The 23,910-nt window shown below is 41.9% G+C and overlaps 1 protein-coding gene across 2 annotated transcripts in view; it reads left to right on the forward strand.

The window, feature by feature from the left end:
• Positions 1-23,910, forward strand: part of MAP3K9 (mitogen-activated protein kinase kinase kinase 9) — a 90,415-nt gene that overhangs the window by 45,901 nt on the left and 20,604 nt on the right. Inside the window, exons 13-14 of one of the 2 annotated variants that reach the window (XM_042862283.1) lie at positions 52-163; positions 9,467-9,602. The gene's annotated coding sequence lies outside the window, so the exon portion shown is untranslated. Of the gene's footprint in view, positions 1-51; positions 5,975-9,466; positions 9,603-23,910 lie in introns of those variants that run through there. The other variant, XM_042862282.1, reaches the window with a different exon arrangement.

Consider the following 23,910-nt stretch of genomic DNA (forward strand, 5'->3'; position numbering starts at 1 on the left):
AAGACCTTTGGGTTTGGTATGCTTTTATGATGTATTTTTCTGTACCTCTAGGAATGGGAGTAGTTGCCTTCCTCTTCATAGCATGCTGTTATCTTAAGACTTGTGGACAGTGCTGCGTAGAGATGTTACTGGATGAAACTGGATACCTCTCATTCAGCTGAAGGTGAGGCAGTAATTAATGGTCAAGTAAAGAGAGGTCTTTGCCATTTGGAGTGCTTTATTAAATAGTAAATCACAGGAAACCTCCTAACTTGAACCACCACCTTTCTATCTTTTATTTAACTTTGATTTGAACTTAATTCACTTCTATGGAATGAATATGGGATCTGAAGACCGATTAGATGTGCGGAACCAAACCTAATTACTATATCCCAGAATTCAGTGTTGGCTTGTTGCCTTTGTCTCTTTTATCTCTAAGCTAATATTAATGTTTATTTCTTTGGGTTTTTTTTGAAAATTTTCTTCTTGGAAAAAAGATGGTTATTAGTTTCTAATATTTTCTGTGTGTTTTGGAAATATTCTTAAAAACTCTATCAGCTCTATGGAAAATAGGAAGTCTTATCTTGCAGAGTGATATAGATCTTTCTTTTGACATAAAACAAGGGGACCGTTAGAAATGAAAATTTCTGATCCCTTTTACTATAGGGTAGTTGCCTTCCTTTGCTTCTATACTTATAACTTGTTTAAGGTTGTAATTTGGGTAAAACTGGATGCTAACAGTGACAGGAGAGGCATATGTTAAAAGATTATTTACAAACAAGCAATGAATACAGCATGTGCACAAACAAAACTGAAATATACTCATGCTGTCATGAAGGATAACTTTATGACTTCATAAACACTTTGGTTCATTATATTATTAAGGTATCTTTAAGAAAGAATGCCTTCCTATGTTTTTCTTTATAGTTTACTTTGGAAGATTAGAATAAGGTGCTTGGCACAGACTCTCTTCTAGCATCTGGCTGGACAGAATGGGATTTTAACCAAATACTTGTTTTTTGTATTTCCATATCTAATCTGTGGTATAGACTTTCCTGTTTCTTCTGCTTAGCAAACAAGTCTTAAGAAGAACTTGTTTCTTCAGCTCTGCTGTCACAGTTTCACAAAGCAGTACCAAAATGCATTTATGGCTTACTTTGCTACTCCCATCTTATTAAATACACTGGTAGAATGTTACCTGCTATAGTTTTAATGTTCATTTGCTTTTGTTTTTTCTCATGCTCAGCTTTTTTTAAGCAGCATTACCACTGATCAGAGACAAATACAGCTTCTGAAATCACCTACATCAGCTTTATTTTTATGTGTTAAAAACAGTCATTCCCACCTTAGAAGTGTGTGCCTGATTATAAGGTAATTTCCCACTGGTGACTGGGTCGGGGGTCTCACATAGCTACCAGAATTCTTATTGTCCCTCTGTAACAAGAATCTCCTTTTTTTTTTTTTTTTTTTTTTTTTGCCCAGTAGAAAACACTTCATCAGTGTTGTGTACAAGAGCCACATTTCACCTCTTTCTGTACATGAGTAATAGAATCTTTTTTTTTTTTCTTTGTTTCCAAATGACAAGGAGCATCATTTTACCTACTGAGTGTGGCTACTTGTGCTGGTCTTTCTAAGCCTCTGAATTACATCTGTGTGTTTTAGGTGCATCTTGTATTTCTAGGTGCCTTCTATTTCATGTGCATCTTTGCTAGGGCCTTAGGTTGTTTTCTGGAAGGAACTCTTGGTTGTAGCTTTCAATACTGCAGTTTTCTTCATCGTACATTCAGCCAAACACCAGTGATACCAACGTTTCATGTCCTTCAGTTTGCTGACTTGTGTATACCCTTGTGAAAACAAGTATGCTATTGCTAATTCTCCATCTCCCAATTAGAATTCTAAATATGTGATTCCGTGGCTGTCTCTTGTCAGTTATTTGTTCTTGTAGCCATAGTATTTTGGTAGAAGGCAGAAACCAACATTATCTTATCTGTGCTTTGACCTAAAACATTTTCAAGATAGAAGCATAAAATACAAGTGGGGGAAGTATAAGTGTGGAGGTTAGCAGAAATTAACCAGTACAAGGGGTGAAATTTTCTATCTTACTGTACTAAACAGTGGTCAGAGGACACTGACCAAGAGCTGCTTGGTAACCTATTGGCATCATAGTTAAATTGAGTCCTAAAGAAAAATTTGAGGATTGTGTGGTGACTTTGTTTCTGGTTGATTTGTTTTCTTTTACCCTGAGCTACCTCATTTGTACAGATGGAGTGGAAATAAAGGACAAGTTGTAAGAATTGCTCTAGATAAACAATTGAAACTAGAATGGTGAGAGCACCAAGGAAAACACTTGTGTTTGGCTCTTTGACATTCAAATTCCTTATGGAAAAATAAAACCAGCTGTTCATTTCCAAAAATTAAGATTATTCTTTTATTATGTAACTCTCCAAAATAAACAATAACAAGGCACAAAGTATATTTCCTGATGGTTTTTGACCTGTGGAAGAGCTGAATTTCCAATCTAAAAGGTGATTATTTCATACTGGTCACTGCTGCTGCTTTTAAAGGTAAAAGTATGTTTTTTGAGAACATATTTTTTTTTCTAAATAATCTCATGTACTCTTTAAGTGAGCCTATATGCAGTCTTGTTTCCCTTGTATTTACTGTAGTTTTCCTAGTATCGTAGAATCCTTAGATGTTGCAAGGGACTCTGAAGGCCATCTAGTCCAAATCTCCTGCAGTGAACAGGGACATCCACAGCTAGATCAGGTTGCCTGGGGAATGTATTTGATTCTAATGCAGCTCTTGTATCTGAGTGCTAATGGTGTGTGGATAGTCAACTATAGCTCATTTTAAGAAACTATGACACGTTTTTACTGTGTAACATAGTGGATTTTTCTGCTCAACTTGAAGTGGACTACTGTTAGTCTGTAGCTGATGGGGTCAGATAGATGTGTATCTAGCAAATGTGGACCTAGAACAGATCTGCAGGAGAAATGCCAAAGTTGCATTTGCTTAGAGAAGGATAATTGAAAGATAATAATGGTGGGGGAAAATGTCCCTTCACTATTCAGAAGTAATTCTCTAGGATCTTGACCGTGCTTGAATTTTAGCTTCCATACAGTGAGAGCTCATGGATTTTAATAAAAAATTTTTTTGACTGAAGCCCTGGCATAAGACCAAGGCAAAGTATTCACGTTATTTAGGAGTGATTGACACTGTCTCCTTGTCCTACCTTGATTGTTCCAGTTTAGCATTTTCTCAAGAACAGATGTAAAACTATCCTTCTTGCCTTGAAGCAGGAGGAGAGAGGTGTGAGTCCGAGAAAGAAGAATCATTGCTATAGCCGTGTCCTAATGCATTTCCTTGTCACTCGGCCAGCAGCAGAGGTTATAGTGGAGCAGGAAGACATACCAGTGTTTTTCCAAGCTTTATTGGTGAGAATGCTGCTAAAATAAGATTTTAGTATATAAACAAGCAAGTTTGGGAAGCCTTATATTTAACTACTTGTTATTAAGTTTCAAAACAAATGTGTCCTCTGATTATTATCTGGCATTGCTCAATTGCACACTTATTGAGTTTAACTACAGCTGGAGAAGAGCTGAACTCTTTCCTTGAGTTCTTGTGGATGTGGCTACTTCTGATTATTTTGGGGGGTAAAGTAATGTTTTCTCTTAGTCCCACTTTGCGTTGCAAAAGAGTTGTCTCTCCTGACTAATTGTCCAGATATTTGTAGTAAGCTTCTATTTCTGCCTTGTATGCTTTGGTGAGTGGCTCTTAAAATGTCATCATGGTTAGCATTTGTGTCTGAATAGGGCAGCTAATACCTCTGAGCTGATTTTTCACACTGCATCTCAAACAGATGTTATTACATTAGTTCTGCCATTGCTCTGTTTTCAAGGTTATCTTGGCAACCATAACATCCAGAAATCCTAGACTATATAAAAAGTAAAGCAGCAGAAAAAAAAAGAAAACATACCAATGCTTACCAATTGAACAGCTGAGTTGTGCCAGTGGTCTTTGCAGAGAGTAAAAAACATTCTTCTGCAGCGTAGGTCTCTGCGAGACAGCTGAATTCCAAGTGGAGAATGTACCTGTATCTGCTTAATGTCAACAGGCACCAGTGCCTCTCCTATTTGGCAGTTTTTATATGAAACCGTGTAAAGCCAAAAACATATAGTAGTAAAAGTTTATATGTAGGGTACTGTCTTGTAACTAGGAGGGGAAGAGGTCTCAATTCAAGAAAGCATACTTAAACATCACCGAAATCAATGGAATGTATCTATGGGGCTAAATGCACAAAACCTCAAGTCAGCAAAGCTGTTATGATCTGATCTGCGGGGTTGTCTTGTAGAGATTAATGGTGAAGGACCAGTCTCCATATTTTGTCAGAGGGAGTTCCTTCACAAGCCTTTGGGTAAATGCAGGCTCGATTTGCTCTGACTTACGTGGCCTTTCCATGCCTGCATTTTCCATCCTATTTGATCGCTAGTTCTTACCATAAACAGAGAAAGCTTTGAGAATATTTTCTGACACAGGAGAGATCAATAACTTCTGTACTAGCAGACTGCTGGCTTCAGAGGGGGCAGTAAATGGTGTGCGGAGGCTGTGTGTACAAATTTTGATTTAACCTGAAGTATTTTCTCAGGTTTTTTCATTTCAGAAATGCAGCCTTCCAGGTTAGTGTACAGATTTGACAAATGTGGAAGTGATCAGTGTCTACTGTTATTGTTAGGGTTCTTGGATTCTTGCTCGCCAGCTGTTGGCCCAGCACTTCATGCTGGTATATATGACTTCTTTGTCATAAATTCAGAACAAACTGGGAATATCGGAGATATTTTGCCTGACTTCAGTTGAGAGGCTTATATGGAGTGGGGAGGGGCGGTAGTGGTGGAAAAATCAGGGAAACTACCTGTGATTTTAACAGTGTCTCTTCTGTGGCTTTGAAAGTCTGAATTTCACAGCCAGAGAATGTATTTCCTCCCTCTTTTTATAAGCTACATCTTTCTTTTGCCTTATTAATTGTGGATCTGTTCCTGCTTCTGTTTAAAGCCAGTTGCAAAAAACAGTGACCTGAATTTCCTAGGTACAGTGTTGTCAAATCTGAAGAACCAGGTGAGTAGTTGACTCCAGTGTAAGATCGTACGCCCATGTCCATTTTTTTTTGAGGTATGGGATAGTTCCTGCTTGTGTTGAAATCCCTGTGTGAAAAGTGTTAGGTACTTTGTAAGGAGCTCCAATCTCTGCAGGACTGGGATTCATCTGATGACTGAAGTATTTCCAGTCCATTTTTGGAGACCCCTGTATGTCTTCTGTTCATGATGTTCAAAAGTCTTTTACTATGGAAGTAGCACCTGAAGGTGTGTTTTTGCCCAAACAACCTGCAATGAAGCAGTTGCATTAGCAAATGGTAATGTACCCCAGAGTTGAGTAAAATAACAGAGGCCACCAAGGTTATTCTTGTTTGTGTGATGAAATGTTGTCAAATGAAGTGATTTGTTGGAGCCTTCCTGTAACCTCTGTACAGCAGTAAGCTTAGGGGAAAATAAGATTGCATTATTTTTTAAAAAGCTTTATTTGTGACCTGGCTTTGTTGCCTCTGACCCTAACTTAAATAGTTAAATTATATTAATGTCCAGTTTGTTTCACTGTAGGTAACACATCAACTGAATACTCTTGTGCATAATCTACTGTATCTTTCCTCTGTTCTGTGTCAATGTATTATGTGTATTTGGATTACGGTTCTTTTTTATTGTATTAAATTATTTTATGTTATAGAACAATATTTAAGCAAAGCAAAGAGCTGATGAAAGTTGTTGGCGTTTTGGGATTTTTTTTTTCTCTTTGCTTTTTTTTGGATGTACTGTAAATTGTAAACCAAGGATGCCAAGCAGGCTTGGTTCAATGGCTAAAATTATTGTATTACAGTGTAATGCTGATCTAGGCCTTGTCTCAACACTAGAGCACACAGACTTGAATAAAACTGTTATAAAAGTGATTGTCTTTAGGTCTTGAGTTCTTAGCTTTGTGCTTTAGATAATTTGAACAGACGTTTAGAACAGCAGTATCATTACCTTGCTCTGAGGAGCATGTATTTTCTTCCCAGTGCCACGACAGGTTTGTTTTTTTTATTAGTCATCTTGGTTCTGATAACTGTTCCAGTCCTGGGCTTTTCTGGAGTTTTGAAATCTGTCCTAAATCCACAGTCTGATATCAGACTTGGCATACAGTATCTGTGCTAACATCTAGCTCTGAACAGGGTATTTAATTGCTTTTATTAAGGTTAATATTTCTGTTCTGTTAGCTTAAGGTTTTTGTGCTCTTTATTTAGCATCCTAGCCAGATGATGAGTCTGAATGCCTAGATCTGTAGCAAATGCAGTAACACATTTTGTGCATGATGACATTTAGCAGATGGTTTAGATTCACTTCTGTTGCTATGCCTTTGTCCTTGCCACCTTATTAAGATACTATTGCTTGAACCAGTTTTCAGACTCTCTTTCACGTGCTGCCAGACTGAAAGATGACATGGCTTTGATTCCTGTGCGTTTGAGTCCTAGCTTATGACTTTGCTGTTGTCTGACATAATTACTTATGTAGGTTGCTCTGAAAGTAATGCCTCCTATTTATTTCCATGGAAACTACAACAGATACAAAGAGCATAATAACACAGTTTGGTAGAGCAAATTCTCAGCTACAAAACAATGTTTTTCAACATAGTCAGCAGCAATGCATTTTTGCTAGCAGTGGACAAGAGCCTGCATTGCCTCACTTGTATTAAAAATAATAATAATAATAAAAATCTGCACCATTGGAGATGACCACTGCCACCACTACTTAAATGCACCACCTACTACCTTACTGTGCTCGCATCCACTGCTTGGTCTCAGTAAACATTCAGCAAACATGAATGAGTGTTAGTGGGTGTAATTTTTTCTGCTGGGAGGAATTCATTGACACACCTTTGTTTCATATGCCCTTCCATGTCAAACACCATCTTGTCAGACTGTCCCTCTGCTGCCAGCACAGCAACAAAATGTAATGGAATCTTGATGGAAGGTTCAGCCTTTGCTGTCGTACCACCTGCCATGCCTCCGACATCATGGGCCAACATAATACAATAGGAAACATTACTTTTGGAATTTTGTAATTTTTCTAACTTGTAATTTTATCTTTTTAAGGAATAACTGTGTGCTACAAGTTTCATAATTTCCTTTGAGAAATGACTTTTCTCTAGTCACTTTCCCTCCAGATTTTTGAATGCCTTGGACTTAAACAATTTCTGCCTTCTGTAATAGTTGCTATAATATGGTTCTATTCTAAAAGAATCTGATGTTCTAGCTGGATTTGTTCTCCTGTCACAACTATGAGGTTACCATGACATTCAGGCTGACCTCATCAGGAGCAAAAATCTGGATGCGTTATGGCAGATAAGTTTTCTGCTTGTGAATACAGCTCCTGTAGAAAATGGCAGGATCACAACGCGCTACGTGAGAACGTAAACCTTGAATTTTCTTAAGCAGAGGTATCTAACTACTATCAGAAAAAGAGGGTCCTAAGTAAAAGTTGCCAGGATCTCTGTGGGCACAAAATAAACATCAGTGGGTGTTTTGGGATGAGTAACATTAGTTTTTATTTTCTTGATGTGTAGGTAGGGGTTGGTAATACAAATTCTAGAGCAAATCTTTTAGCCGTTATGTATATGTATGTTATGTATGTGTGAGGGAGGAAATAATCACATATTACATTGTTACAATACTAGATGACAGGTGCTGGAATAGTACGAAGAAGTGGTGCTTTCAGAGCTCACCACATACCTTGATACTACTTCTAGGAGCATTCTAAGACCAAGCAGATGAATGGGAGTGAGCCTAATCTTTCCTATGTGATAGGAGTGAGCTTTCCTATGTGAGCTGCATATCGTATAAAGGTAGCATTGTTCTGCTGTTTTTAATTAAATTTTGACATGCTTGGCCATTGTTACACAGGGGAGAAGCTGTCCCACTAAAGTTAGTCTTAGCAAGAACCTAATTAATTGTTACCATGAAAAGTTTGCAGGTAGGCTGGTATCCAAACTTAAGGAGACTTCAGGCTTTAGAAAAAATGCTGAGTGAGCATGGTAATAAAAAACATCACTGTCTTAATAAGACTTATCCTCATGCTTGGACTTCTGGCTCTTTACTACTTAATGAGAAATCTTATTAAATGTCTTGTGACTTACCATTAAGGCCTTATTAATTTAACAACAAATCCCAGTGTAGTGGGAAGAGTTTGGATCAACTGATATTGCTCTATCATAAAGTAGAGCAGAACTATGATTGTGCTATTAATACAGGCAAAGCCTACTTCACTGTAGCTCATAATTGTCTTGGTTTGTGTTGGTCTAGTTCTGTAGTTCATTGCTGTAATAAAATGCAACCAGAGCCAAGGAGGAGTATTAGGAGGAACGGGACCCAGGAGGCTCTCATGGCTGCTTGGGGATTCTCAGAACCTCAGCTTTTGCTGTGTATGGAGAAAGAAGCCACTCCTGCGCCTTCCATACACAGTGTTTCTACTACAGACAGATGAGACCCAAAACCATTAATGACTGGGTTTCTTCTCTTCAATGCAGTTTTCAGTCTTTGTTTTCCTTGAATCAGAATGTTTTCTCTGGAGCAGTTGGTCATAATGATGTTTGCCAACTAATTTATTGCAGCCCTGATATTAGGACTACACTGTTCTTGCAGACCACTGTTCTAGTTCAGCCTGAAGTATTTTTTCTTTCACAGATTGCACGCAAGGTGGGACAGCCACTTTTCTCCTTCATTTATGTACATCTTTGAGCAACGCAATTTCAGGCAATATCCCTCATTCTCCTTCTGTCTAGAGATATGGGTGAGGAATCCAGTGTTGTCTTCTTAACTCTGAAATGTCCTCAGAGTAACTTAGTTTTCAGCATTTTTCAACAGCCATTACAGCATCTGTTGTCTGCTGCTTGATCACAGATTCTTTCTCTTAAAACTAAATATGGAATTGATCTTAAAACAAAAAAAGAAAGCGGCAGGCTCAAAACTGAAAGCAATGTCTAGAAAACCTAGGAATTTGGTGTAATAGTTTGCTACTTATGCAAAACTTTCCTGGCTTTATATCTATGTTGTCTTCAAGATGTAAGTGCCATTAATATCTATTCAGTACAAGAAGAGTTGAGGAGTTTCAGGACCAGAAGGAGGTGAGACAAGCTACCATGAAAGTGTTTGGGCACCAATAATACGTTGTGTGTCTTACCAATAGGAGTGTTAGAACAGCTTTTGCTTTGCCCAGCTCCCTTTGTGTGGCTGGAGTACTCTGCCTGGACCTGAGTTCTCATCAGAAAGGCAGTAAGCTGAGAAGTAACTCGGGCTGGCACTTGGGTCTGTGCAGAGGGCTGGCTGCCTGGTCACAGATGAATCAAATCTACATGTTCCACTTGGTCTCCTTCCCTGTGTCAGTCTGACACTTGGTATCCCTTACAGATCATCTCTGTGCACAATCTCAGGTGTGTCCCTGTCTTTGGCTTTCAGTACAGCTTGGTGATGGTGCCACTAATTTGTCCTGCACAAGGAAGAACAAGGGATTCATCTGCATCTTGGCATCATGCTGCCGTCACAGGTATGTGCATTAAGTATTGTGGTTTGTTTTTTTTTTTTTTTTTTTTTTTTTTTTTAAGCAAAAAGGATAGGCAAAATACATTGATTTGAACATACAAGGTATATAGGATTCATCAGCTGTGATAAAGCCTGGATTAATTTCACGCCAATGACACTAATTCTCTCTGAAAGTCACCATCCTGCTTGCATAGTTTTCTTCCTTTCTAGAAGAAAGGCTTTTGGTTAACATAATGCTGTTACATCTGGGAACAAGGCTTAAAATAACACCAACGTTCAGCTTGGCAGCCTCTGGCGACTGCACAGTGGATTCCCAGGAAAAAACTGTTTCCATGCTCAAACTGTATGGGAACATTCCTACCAGTGCAGAAATATTGTTAATCACATTGTCCTGCACCAGGCTGTTAAGGAGGTGAATTTTCCATAAAAAGACAACCCAGGTTATAGACAACAGGTATGTGCTGCGGTGATGGTGGGTGATTCAGGCTGTGATGGACTGTGTCCTAAGAACTTGAAGAACAAAATTTTCTACAATGACTGCTTCATTTTTTTTCACTTTAATGCTGGAGGAAATTTACCACATCCACATTTGAATGCTATGCTCTGTCAGTGACAGACCAAAAATAAACGATAAATACATCATGTATTTTAATGCATGTATACTAGACAGCATGGAAAAGAAGCCTTGCTCAGACAGGTCCATGGCTTTAATTTGCTTCAGGCCATCTGATAACCAGCCACTGTGCTTAGGCACCAAGTGCTGCGTGGCTGTTTGTGTGCTACACAGATGTGGTTTCAGCACATATCCCAGTCAGTCACACAGAAGCTGCCACCCCATGCAAGGGAAATTGTTAGTCTTACCTGGGCATTACAAGGGGTTTAGTGCACAGCTCTGCTCCCAGCCCTGCCGCACAACTGCTTACCCCTGTTGAGCTAGGTAAGTCCCATGGGCTTCTATTTTCCTCCCTGCAAAAAGCAAACAAAAAAAACCCACAAACCAAAACACAAGCCTACTGCTCCCTATCTAAAGATGCGTGAGGATAATGCAGAGTCATGTCCCCTTACTGGAAGGTGTGATGGTGGAGTTTAAGTGTAGCACACTGTTTGCTCGTTACTCTGGTAGGCTTCTTGCTCCTGGAGCACACCGCCTGGGCAGGACTAAAGACATCTATCCCACGGCTGACAGCACGTTATCTCCAGGGCCATACATTACCTCTGGACATCCGCAGGAAGTGGATGTGAATACCACGTTGCATAACCTCCCTGGAGCTTGTCTCAGAAGACCCTGAAAATGTGTTGTTGTTTTTTTTTTCCCCATGTTATGTTTTTTGCTACATTCTTGTCCTAGTCCTTCATCTTTCAGAGTACTCAGCCTTCATTTAAAAATAGATTAAGAGTTTCATGTGCGATTATTAGCAATGCTAAGAAGCAGCTTCTGATGTGGCTCCCTTGGTGCTAACGCAGTGCACCTGAAGTAAGCAGGAGGACCGGTAGTAGCAGGGGTAAGAAGCATGGGCCCCATGGGTGCGTCTGACAGTCTGACAGTCCTTGTCACTCACTGGCTGGTGAGATGGCTGGTGGGACAGCAGAACTGTCCCCAGGTACTGAGCCAGGCAGGGATTGCAGCAGATCTGAGCAGTTCTGGGCTATATGTCATTGGGGGGGGGGTTGGACGGGGCGGGGGGGGGGTGTTGTTCCTCAGCAGGGGAGCTGCTCGGGCTTATTAGATGTTCACTTAGCAGCTTACGGACAAATAATGGCAGGAAGCAGGAGTGAGGCTTACATATGGCTGTGTCTTGGTGGCTGTCACTGGTAAAGACTTGCTGATCGTTTTCCTGTCATCATCCTCATGCCTCTTTTGGCAGCTGAGAGGTAAAAGGGCTTCTGTATATTGGAAGGAAAAAAAAACAGAGCTTCCATCTGGGACCTGCAGCCTGCATAATGCTAGAGGTGGATGTCATAAAAGATCCTCAGGAGGAATTGACTCACCTGTAGCCTGTGTCACTGTGGCAGGTGGTCAGGAAAGGAGCATGTCCCCTTCTGTAGTGGAACTCCACACCTTGCTTTCCTCTCATCATCAGGCTGGCAACTTGTGCGGGAATTGCATTTCACTGAGGAGTTGGTGTTTTACAGTAGACATTTGGCAACTTGTCACCACACAGCTCTACTGCCTGCAAAGAGCTGCAAACTGCCAGTTTTGCCAGTGCCACTGAGTGTTAGGTTCTTCCCGTTCTTGCAGCCAGAGAAGCATTATGCATGGGTCAGGAGGGATCGGTCCCATCCTAGCCTTGTGACAGCATGCTATGAAGCCCTGCATCCCATCACTAGCTCTGGGAGCAGTGAGTTCTCATGTGTCCTGTGTGCATTTGCAGGATATCATTTGTTATCAGTCAGTTTTGCACCTTGTATAGCAGTGCATCTTCTTTTATTTCCTAGGTAGGAGAAGGAAGTGGTTAAAATGGCCATTTTAGAACAGAAGTTTTGTGATCACAGGGCATAGAAAGTGCAGGCCTACTTTTGTGTGTGTGTGTGTGTGTGTGTGTGTACACGTGTACTTGCCCTTATTATCCTTGTATCCAGGATCTTTGCAAACTCAATTTAGTATTCCAAGTAAGCCTCTTACATGGGTCATTCTATAATTCAGAAACCAAGGCAGTAGGAAGTTAAAAACCTTTTTGAAGGTGCAAGCTTTAAACAAGGCTGAAAGAAGAGTGTTGGAGCACTGCCTCTTAATTCTCTTCTCTGACCACAGCTCTCTCATTGATCTTCCTCAAGTGTTCTTCTGCTTTAGGTATGCATTAGTCTGCTCTCTTGCACGATTAGAGTTGTTTGCAAGGATAATAACATTAAAACAAAATGGCTGGGTATCTCTAGAGGTCTATAGGGAAGCGTATGATGCTCCAGTAAGAACAGTGCTACCAGGAAAGCGATGAATGCTACAGCTAGGTACTGAGTAGTATAATAAAGCAGAGGCATCTTTTTCAGCATTTTGTGTGGCTGTAATCAGAGCTGCATAAAGGTCACAGCTGGGTAATGCCAGCATTTGAGGGTGAGAAAAATACTGATAGAAAATCTGTGAGCTGCAGGAAAGATAAAGAATCAATAATGTGAGGTTTGGTGAAACAAATACAGTATGGTTGAATGTTTTCACTCTGTACTATATTTATCTCTTGCAGAAGTTTGTCCCAGATACAGGACGTGGTCTGGAGTTATTCACAGGGATTTGAGGATGCAGTTTCTGTGAAATATGCCATCCTAAATTAAGCTGTATTGATTCAAAGGAAGTAGGGAAGTGGTGGTTGAGAAGCAGAACCTCAGGAAAGAATCTGAGCCTAGAAGTAGAGTTGCCTCTGGATTAACAAATAACATAAATAAAATTAACAAATACAACCAACGCAAAAGTGAAAAGAGCAAAATACCATTTTGTGGAGAAAGGAGCATCACCTGAGGAAGAAAATCCCATTCTGCTCTATAGCTCCACACCCTTTAAGGCCCAACACAGCAGCTAGAGGAGGTGAATGATGAGGGAGGACTAAAGCCTTGGGCTGTAGCTGTAAATTAGTGTGTCTGCTGCTGTTGGAGCATGGGCAAGGGGACAGAAGCGCAGGGAACAGTGATTTGTCTTTGTGCCCTGGAACTTTGTGCCCTGGAACTGCTCTTAGCCTGCAATCCTTAGCCTTAGCCACTCAGATCATCTAGTCTAACCATCATCCCATCACCACCATGCCCGCTAAACCACATCCTTCAGTACTACATCGGCACACTTCTTGAATGCCTCCAGGGCTGGTGACTTCACCTCTTCCCTCAGCAGCCTGTTCCAATTCTTCACTGCTCTATCAGAGAAGAAATTTTTCCTAATATCCAACCTTCCATACTCAGGCTTTTAGTTGTGCTAACTTCAGCAAAGGGCAGAGAAAGTAAAATAATTTCTCACCTCACCTGGCAGGCAGATAGATGATTGTTGTGCTGGGTAACATCCTTTTTGTAGCTGTAGCTGTGGATGGGAAAGGGAGAGGCAAGTAAAGAGCATGGCACAACTAAGGGGGAGAGGAGAAACAACTCATTTTGAATGGCAAGGGGAGTAAGAGCTCCCATTTTCTATAGCATGGCCTTCTCTCCCTCTGTCCTTGCCTTCTCTTCCCTATATGCCTTCAGTAAAGATTTCTCTGAGGAGATAGATGATATTCTGGGTGTCACTCTGATAAAGAATCACAGGCTTATAGCAGAGAACAGCAAAATGCGCAAGTATCAGCACTTGAGCAATACTGCCTGGAGTAAGAGTGAGGGCAGGGCGGGAGTGTCTAAGCAGCTGAGAACTGGCCAAGTAGAGAGCCCCTGCTCTGGGATATGCACTGTTCACTGCAGCTTCCAGGAGGGATATGCAGCCAGTGCCACAGCAGCAGCCTGGAGGCACTGTAGTACGCCTGTCACGTCGCACATCAAAACATCATGAATTAAAAGCAAAACAAAATACCTCTTTCAAATAGTATTAGCAGTTTTAGTAGCACTAGCTTATTATAGAGTATAATTCCAAAAAGGCACTTTACTTTTGCTGATTTTTTTCTACACCTCTAGGGAATGTCTGTTTTCAGGCCATAAGACTTCATTTATATTAAGTGTGATGACAAATGGGGGGAAAAAAAAAGACAGCAGAAATGAAGCATTTAACAGCTTTCTGGATCATACTTTGAGAGTTTACTTTCATAAATTGGTGGGCCTTCCTGCAGCTCAATTGTGCAGTGCAAAGGCTGTACCTATGAAGATGGAGTCACCCACTCCTGTGAAGTCGTCATAGAGTGGCTTAGGTTGCAGGGACTTCAAAGGTCGTTCAGTTCCAACCCCAAAGTCAGTAGGGTTCAGAGTAAATGCTGGTAGCCAAAAATACCATTTTTTTTTTCAATTTTAACTGACTGTGGATATAAGGCGGTGTAGCAGATGGGGAGGGAGTTACAAGCCTGGTAGGAAACTTCAGGCAGAGCATTTAAGAAGGGCTGTGGCACCATGAGCAAAATGTGCAAGAGGGACAAAAGCACTTCTGTGTGAACACAGGGTGCTCTAAGGAGGAAGCTGCAATGCTTTGTGTCCTTATAGCTGTGGGCTGCAGCTTTTGGCAAGCACAGCTGCAGCATGATTGGACAAGCTCTCTTAATTGTAACAGAAGACAAGACAACAGAAAGACAGTCTTTCAGCAGACATTCATTTATTGGGTGAAATAGGTGGCTGAGCATAAGATAAAATTGCTCTTCGCTTGGGACTTCTGCAGTCAGAAAATGCATTTGCAACAGCTGGATCCTCTTGTCTTTAAGCTTTCTGGATCTACATCAGACTCAGAAGTACAGGCTTCTTAAAACCTGAGGTGCTGGACTCTAATGTCAGACTGAAGTTATGTAACATAATTTCAAGTGGTGTGGTGTAATCAGTGGCAAGTGGTGTCCCTCAGGGGTCTGTACTGGAACCAATGCTCTTTAACATCTTCATCAGTGATGTTGACAGTGGGATTGAATGCATCCTCAGCATGTTTGCAGATGACTCCAAGCTGTGGGGTGCATTTGACCTGCCTGATAGATGGGATGGCATCCAAAGAAACCTAGACAGGCGTGAGCAGTGGGCCCAGGAGAATCTTATGAGATTGAAAAAAGCCAAGGACAAGGTCTTGCACCTGGGTCGTGACAATCCCTGCTGTCAGTACAAGCTGGAGAGTGTAAGGATAGAGCACAGCCCTCCTGAAAAGGACTTGGGAGTACTGGTGAATGGCAAGGTGGACGTGAGCCAGTAATGTGCTCTCACAGCCCAGAAAGCCAACCATATCCTGGTCTGCATCCAGAAAAGTGTGTCCAGAAGGTAGAGAGGGATAATCTTGCCCCTCTGCTCTGTGCTTGTTGAGGCCTCGCTATCTCCCTATCTGGACATGGTACTACAGTGCCTCAGTACAGGAGAGATTGTAGACCAGTTGGAGTGCATCCAGAGAAGGGCCACAGAAATTATCTGAGGGATGGAACACCTCTCCTGTGAGGACAGGCTGAGAGAGTTGGGGCAGTTCAGCCTGGAGAAGAGAAGGCCCTGGGAAGACCTGAAAGCAGCCTTTCAGTATCTAAAGGGGGGCTGTAATAAAGACTCCTTAGCAAGGTCTGTAGTGATAGAACAAGGGGAAATGGCTTCAAAATAAAAGGGGAGATTAGACTGGACATAAGGAAGATTTTTACAGTAAGGTTGGTGAGGCACTGGCATAGGATGCCCAGAGAGCTGGATGCCCTGTCCCTGGTAACATTCAAGGTCAGGCTGGATGGGGCTCTGAGCACTTCTGAACTTGCTGTGGGTGTCCCTGCTCACTGCAGAGGAATTGGACTAGATGGCCTTTAACGGTCCCTTCCAACGCAAATGATTCTATGATTCTATGTAATAAGCTACAGCAAAAGTAAATGATAAATAGCACTTTTCCAATGCTGTCACCTTCTTAATGGGATCAGTAAAGAAGATGTTCCTTTTCTGCTAAATATGTCATCCTTCATTGACAGTTGGGTGAAATCCACCACTTGTACAGGGAGAGTTTGCACTGCTGTTGTCTGTCTTCCTTTCCTCACATTTCAAGGACATCCCAAATCTCCAGGCCCAGGTGACATGCCATCTCATCACCTCTGCAGATCTGCGTGGACAACGGCAAACTCATCTTGAGGTGAATGCGGGTCAGGATGATAAAAACAGTGGCACAGCTGATCAGGATAGATCAAAATCCAAGACAGCAAGCTGTCCACCAGCTTCTTGTGTTACACGGTGAGCAGTTTTAAGTCAGAAGTCCCCAGAAATGAGTAAATAGAAGAATACTGATGAGAAACCTTTCCAGTAACTGGAAATCCAGAGATTCCTGGATTGCCTTGGTTGTTGCTGGGATTCAGTAGTAGACACTGATGCAGAGGTTTAGAGTATAGTGTTTGCATGGCGTTGGATTGGCTGTTTAAGGTATCTCCCACAAGTCAAACTAGAACGGATTATTTATTAAGCCTATGGATGTGCACACCTACCCCAGAAGATACTCAGAATTTCTGAGATGTTAACAAAAACATTTTCACCGTAAAGTCACTGTGCTCAGCCTACAACGTTTTGCTTGCTCCTGCTGGAGCCAACTTGTACTGCCTCCACAGTGCTCCAGACCTGTGCTATGCCAGCACAGCCTTGAAAGTGCCAGGTACAGAGTCAGCCATGTCCTGTGTGCTCCTCAAAGACAGAGCAGGGAATTATGGAGATGAAATTGTCTCAGCATTTCTTAAAAAGGCACTATGGGCCACGAGCACATTTTCTGTTGCTTCAGGTGTGACTGTAAAACTGCCATCGGGGGGGTTCTTTGTTTATTCTTTCTCAGTGCTTTTTGCCAGTCAGATATGTTCAGCTTGCAAGTACACATCACTTGGTTTCTTAGGAGAAAGGCAACTCGGAAGGTGAAAACTTGTTCAGTCGGCCTCTGACTGTAATCTGCAATAAAATTTCTAGTGTTCAAGCTTAGGTGACCAGATTACAGAGCTAAATCAGGATGCTGAAAAGCTAAGAGCAGGTTTGCTGCATTGCTGTCTAGCTCTGTTTATTGCTGCTGAGGCAGAATCTCATGGAGAGTTGTTTGGAATCTTTCCCTTTTAAAGGCGTATATGGCTGAGAGTATATGGATGGATTTTCATCCTGCAGAGCAAACTGTGCCTGCTGAAGGTCTTTGCTTTCTCTGATATCTAATCCTTTCCTTTGGCAAAGTAAGTAATGAGACACTACTGCAGATCTGATTAAGCTCCCGGTCCCTTTTTAAATGACAGAAGATCAATACTATTATTAAATCCATTAAATGGTTTTTCACACTCCAGTTGTGCTTCCTCTATGATACACGAGAAAGAACAGAGGGATATTTTGGCTATTATAGAGAAAATGCATCATGGAGCCTCTTCTCGTGTTCCTCTTTCTCTTTCTGGCTCTAAGCCATTCATACCTTCCAGGCCAGAATTCATAGGGATGCAGGAAGGACTTTTACATTTCCATCCCCCAAGTCAGGCTTGAATCCATTAGTGATATTTGGAAAGTCTGTCTTCCAGGTATTTTGAGGTGACTAGTGAGCTAAAATGGGTCTCAGTTTGTTTTAATTTTTGTTTTGATTTCTGTTTTCTGGTGGTACACTGATAATTTCCACAGTTCTCACATGAGAATCAGGGTACCATAGCTCTGTATCCATAGATGACTGTACAGTCATGCAGCAGTTTTTGAGGCCTTATATCCATTTCAAGGCTAGTGACTGACCATACATGAAGAATGTACGTAGTGTTAGGTACATAAATGGGTTTTCTTCCCAAGCCAGGGCAGAGGGAGACTTTTTGTGTGATGTGATGAAGAAGAGGCTTACAAGAAAAGCCAAAAGTACTTCGGGTGCCTTACAAAGTGCCCTGAAGGCTGGGGAATGCTGAATCCCCCTCTTTTACCTGAGTTGGTGCCTCCAAGCCTGTGGTTGTAAGATATGGAGAAGAAAAGTGAAGGAGCCGAGTGTGTAACAATGTCCTGAAAGCAGTGAGGAGGGAGGGTGAGCCTGGAGCAGAAGCCGGAGAGTCTGGACTCAAGGTTTTGTCTCCATGCTGTGATTCACTCTGCCACTGTGGGCATTAGGTTTTGGACCTTAACTTCGTTCATCTGTAAAACAGAACTAGAAACCTACAAGAGTGTTGTAGTTTGTAACCGGTCTGTTATGTGCTTTGAGATCTCAGAAGTTAAAGGCAAAATGCTACAACAGTTCTGAACATGAGGTAGGCACCCCAGCGCGTGTTCATTCTTGGCTGCAGCACGCTGCTGCCAGCCAACCTGAGAGCTCCAGCTGCATCCCGTTCCCCAGAAGCACTTTGCAATTATGTCTCATTGTACGGCCTTTTTGTTCTACAACTCACTGGCTTTTCTCGCATCAAATGAATTATTCAGCAGCAGATTGTGTTCTTGTTTTTAACAACAGCAGCAACAATACTTCATGCTCAGAGAGTCCATTCAAAAGTGTGCTTGAAACATTACTTGCTAAATTCTTCCATAACCAGCAATGTGAGATGGGGTTAGTTCAGTGCTTGGAAAAACGAGGCTCAGCACTGCTCTGTAATTGGGCCAGGCAATACAGGGAACAGATCTAGGAGATGTCCAGCTTGTACTACTCTGCACAACATTTCTTCCCTTCTGAGCTGATTTTTAGCAATGTAGCCCCAAGCCAAATCCGCAACTGCTTAAATCAGCATTATTCTCTTAAACACCATAGGGAGATGCCAACATTTATCTGGATCTGGACCACATTTTCAGGCTAAATTCCCTCGGGTTTTCCACAGATTCCTGATATTTTTTAAATGATGCCTTTGGCTCACTGCTCCCATCAAGAGTGGTAAGTTGGAAGTATTTAATCTCTGGGCACATGCAAGACACTGTACAATGAGATGAATGCTACATGCTTGTTCGTGGCTGCTTCACCCACTCTTCAGAGGGACTCTCGCTTGAAGATCTCACACAGCAGCATACATTGCAGGCTTTATAGCATTCCTGAAAGCCCTGAAAAGGCAGAGATTTACTTCTACAAGCAGTAATTTTGTTTCAGTAGTTAATGCTTTTAAACATGAACCCAGTGGTGGAGCCTACAATGATTAGGGGATTTGATGAGTGTTCTTCAGCACAGTTCAGTGTAACCAAGTGGCTGCAGTTTTGAGTCTGGTCTTGCCATGGGTCTTCCAGTCAGATCCAGTTCAAGGCTGGCTTTTCCACTGGCTGAAGATAGTCAGTGATGTTAGATAAAATCTTTGGGCTGCACTGCCTGTGATCCTTGCCTAGAAGCTTTCTGAAAGAAATGACTCTCTTTTGACTGTGGGATGATAGGAAAATAACTTGCTGGGCATGAAGAAAAACATGATAGGTTTGAATTTCAGTGCCATTGTTCTTAAATGCTCACATCTTGCTCAGGCATTATTAATCTTGCTTGCTGTGGATGATCTGAATGTGCTTGACTCTGTAGGGTGATCTAAGAGAACAGAAGGAGTTGCTTTTGAGTGATGTTCCCAACAGGCTGTGACTCTCAGCTGTAAAGTAGTGTTTTTCTTAAATGATAAAGGACTGCAAAGCCCTGAAGATCTTGTTAGCAACACTACAAAAATGAAACACTTATACTGATTTCCCCCTGCCTCAAAGGTGGTGATTTATGTCTTAAAATTTGACTATGCATGTCCTTTCAAGACCAGAGAGACGCAGATCTGTTCATTGTGTGGATAAAGAACCATGATTCCTCATTCCATGAAATGTAATTGTTTCTCAAACAGGATACAACTCAGTAAGGAGTGTTGAATGAGAAATTAAAGTGGAATGAGCAGAGCAGTCTGGGATGAGACTTGAATGTGAGTCAAAATTTTCTTGATACTGCAAGGAATGCAAAACTTCTTATTAGAATCAATAAGTAGACCTGTTGTACATAGGACATCTGAAATAATGTTTCCACTCCCTCTTGTGCTGGGAACCTAGAGGACTGTCCTGTTCCCAGCACTGCACTCAAATGCAGATGGAAACCACCTGGAAGTAATGCGAAGGTAAGCCAGGGGAACAGAGAGAGCCACTCAGCTAAAGAAATGTTGATAAAAGCTGAAAGATCAGTTTTAGAGAAGAGGCTTTTGCAAAGATTAGAGATTTCTGCAAAGAAAAAGAATAAATTTGTCACGTCTGCTGTAAATTGATTGGTTGAAATCACTGCAAAGGAGACTTAGTTTAAGCTTTAATAAAAAGTCTCTTACCTTTCCATTTATGTAGGCTGTGGTATTCTGCTATAGGAAGCCTTTAAGAACAGGTTAGACAAACACCTCTTGGCAGCAGTTTAACTTAGTCTGACCTAATTGCCTTAAGGCAATGGGGTGATGTAGGTGCTCTCTTGAGGATCTTTTCCAGACCTATTTTCAGAGTTAGTATTGCTTCAGCTTTATGGTATGAGATGATATAGCTTGACTTGCTCATCATTAGTAGAGCTCTGACATTCCTGAAGGGAATTTGCATTTACACTGGTGATGAGTGAGAGATTCCATCTTTTATTAGACAGCTCTCCTTTATTAACTAATTCCATCTAATGTTGGATCACAGAGATGTAAAAATCTCCTAGCTCCACATCAGTCTTTGGACAAATAACAGTTGGAGTAGAAAACTGCTGTCCCAGACCACTGCAAGGAAGAGAGATCTCTTAAGGACAGCATGTGTATTAGAAGATCTGTTTCTTGAGAAGAAAATTATTGTCACAAATAAAACCTAGCTCATTTTATAATGAGAATCCTTGCTAACAGCACTGTAGGCCTCCTTATTTTTCTGTTGATTTGAATTCTGACTCTGTTTGCTATAAATTGGAGGATTATAGTCAAGCTGCACAGTTACCTGTAATCTGCAGATGCAGACCCTCTTACCATGTACAGCTTTTCCTTTTCTTCTCTCATATGGCAGTCATTTTCCAGAAGCCACATAAGGTGAAGTGGAGCTCGATTTGTGTGCCATAGTGGCCCAACATAACAAACAAAGACAACAAAGATAAACTGTTACTTTTATTCCTTGAGCAAATGGATACAACCTCTTACTCATTTTGCCTATTGAGATGATGGTAGACTTTGTGGAGTGGCTGTTAGCTCCTCCACATTGCCAAACTGATGCTGGGAGACTGACTTTAGGTTTGCTGAAGAGCAAATTAAACTCTACAGGTTGAGGTGAAAGTTTGGGGTGCTGCTGGGACATGTTGGTTTGGCTGTATCCAAGGCAGGTTTCTGTCTTTCTCAGCCCTTCCATCTTGTTGGGCTGGGGACAAGCATAGGGAGTCACTGACTAGGTAACTGTTTTTCTATACTTACACAAAAGCCCAGGCCTGTGTGACACATGAGCAGACGGCACTGCCTGACACAAATATTAAGAAATGATGAAGTGAGTCCTTCTGCATCACAATAGCTTAGAACAAGCCACAGTTTTTTACGGTTTGTTTGGTATGTTTGTAGCCCTTATTGCTTGGGTTTTAAGGAGCACCTAGGAACAGGAGCATACTCCCAGGATGATAGTGCAGCCTCAGCATCAAAGCACTGCTAGCTGAAAGAGGTGCAGCTAAGAGCCAGCAATGGGGATATGCCAATCTGGGCCACACTGTCTCCTCCAGCCTGCAAAGCTGGTGTCAGGGTCCAGCCTCCTGATGACCCAATTTGTTCTGTTCAGGCACTGCCTATGCCTGCATTTTGGTGAGCATCCTGGCAGGGCAGCCAGATTTCACTAGAGATTTGAAGGGTCCTGTGAAACATTGTGCATATTGGCTTGTAGGGCTTATTTCAGGAACGGGCTTATGTGTCCATGCTCAGGGCTTGCCAGCAGGCAGCCAAGCCTCAGAGACAACCTACTGAAGTCAGCAAGCTGTTGCTTGGATCTAATTCAGTCCTAGCAAAATGCAGGAGAACAGCTCTGACTGAGGGAATATGCCATTTACATGTGGCCATTTTTATAAGCACAAGTTGGTAGGAGGCAATATGAGACAGCTGGGTTTTATCTGATGCCAGAAGATTTGCTGTAGCCCAGCATTGCTCCTGTGTGAAGAGGAAGAATTCTGCAGAGCTCTGTCAGCCCTTGTCAGGGAGGTGCTGCCACAGTCTCTTCAGCCTGAGCCTGTTCTTGATGCACTAGGCTGCTTCTCTGTGTTGTCATCACTGACCAAGAATGCCCCTCGTAGTCAGGCTAGTTACAAACAACCCACTATTGTTTAAAGGAAGCAAAAATCCTTGTGTCCCCAACTGTAAATCCTCCAGCTGTCTTTGCTAAGCAAAATCAAAGGAATGCTTAGTCCATTTGTTTCATTCTGGGTAATCTGAATATGTACTTTTCCTAGTGGTCAATGAGATATATTTTAATTTAGTATCACAAGCACAGCAGCAGTTTCTGTCTAGAAGGAGAGTTGAAGATGCTGCTGAAGGAGTGGGACAAGGGGAGACTGCATTTGAGTTTGAGTCACTGCTGAAACAGAAGCACTTACAGCTAAACAATTCCTCTAACAAATTGGAACAGAAGCCTGCTTATGGACTGTTTTGCAAAAGGATTGCAATCTGAAGTCATCAAGGAAGTCACACTCCCTGTGTGACAGGTCTGGCAAATGGCCTCTGCTTGAGGCTTCCTACACGTGTCTTCAGGAGGATGTCTGTCTCATTCTTCTCCCTCTATCTTAAGCTGTGGTGGGATCTCATTACACAGATGCCCAAGTCTTACTTGCCATGGCTGGGAAGTCTTGCTACCAGCTCAATATTTCATTTTCCTACCATGTTCTACTTCCCTATTTTCTCATTTTCTTCTGTTTTACTCCCTGTTGTGTCTTACATTCCAGAAATCCCTCCTCTGCCCTGGAGTCAGAGCTCCTGCCAGCTCCTTCCTTCAGAGTGCAGGTTAGGGGTATCTGTGTCACTTTCTCCTCTGTTCCTTTTCCAAACTCCCTTTATAGATGCTGTCAGTGAAACTCTTTTCTAAATTCCTTAGTTCTTTACAGGTCTCTGCTTCTGTCTTTCTTCTCTCGCATCCAAGCAGGGTCTCAGGATCTTCTTTGACTGATTTGTTGTAAGACTTTTCATTCAACCTGTTTTTCCCACTCACAGAAGCTCTCCTTTTCCTTTCCATTTCCATTACTGTGGGGAAATGTCAGTGTCTGGATATTAACTTCTTACAAAGACCCCCCACAGAAAAGGCTTTCAAAACCCAAAACTTTCTGCTCTTCAACACTTTACCATGGTAGCATTTCAGCTCAAGATTTTTTCTGTTTCTCCAGTTACCTGAAAAATACTGCTTTTATTTTAAAAAGTAACCTTATGTGGCTGCAGCAACTGCTTGTCTTAGACTTCTCTGCAGTGTGGATTTTATTCTCCCCAGTAAGAAATCAAGAAAGCCTGGAATCAAAGGAGCTGAGATGGGGTGGGAGTCTCACTGGTTCAAAATGGGAAGAGTCTTCTCAATGGCTTTAGGGTCTGTGGAGCTGCCACCCCTCATCAAGAGATGTCTTCTGTTCAGTGCTTGTAAGACAAGATGTTTAGGAGTTACAGAAGAGGCAAAGCCACATTTCTGGCTGTCACGCTGGTTCAGCTTGGACAGGGGAGACCTAACCAACACTAAGCATGGTGGGTGGGATGGATAGCCGCACAAGGTCTGGTCCAGCTCTGCCTGCACTGCTCTGCCCTCGAGACTGCAGCCTATGGCCACTTTGTGCCCCTGCATGTGCACACTCATACACAAATAGACTGGGGAACACCTTCAGAAATGATGAAAGAGACACAGTTGGTCAGATGACTTTG

Source organism: Lagopus leucura, unplaced genomic scaffold, assembly GCF_019238085.1.
Source record: "Lagopus leucura isolate 7727_CA_CO unplaced genomic scaffold, USGS_WTPT01 Super-Scaffold_1, whole genome shotgun sequence".
NCBI classification, from domain to species: Eukaryota; Metazoa; Chordata; class Aves; order Galliformes; family Phasianidae; genus Lagopus; species Lagopus leucura.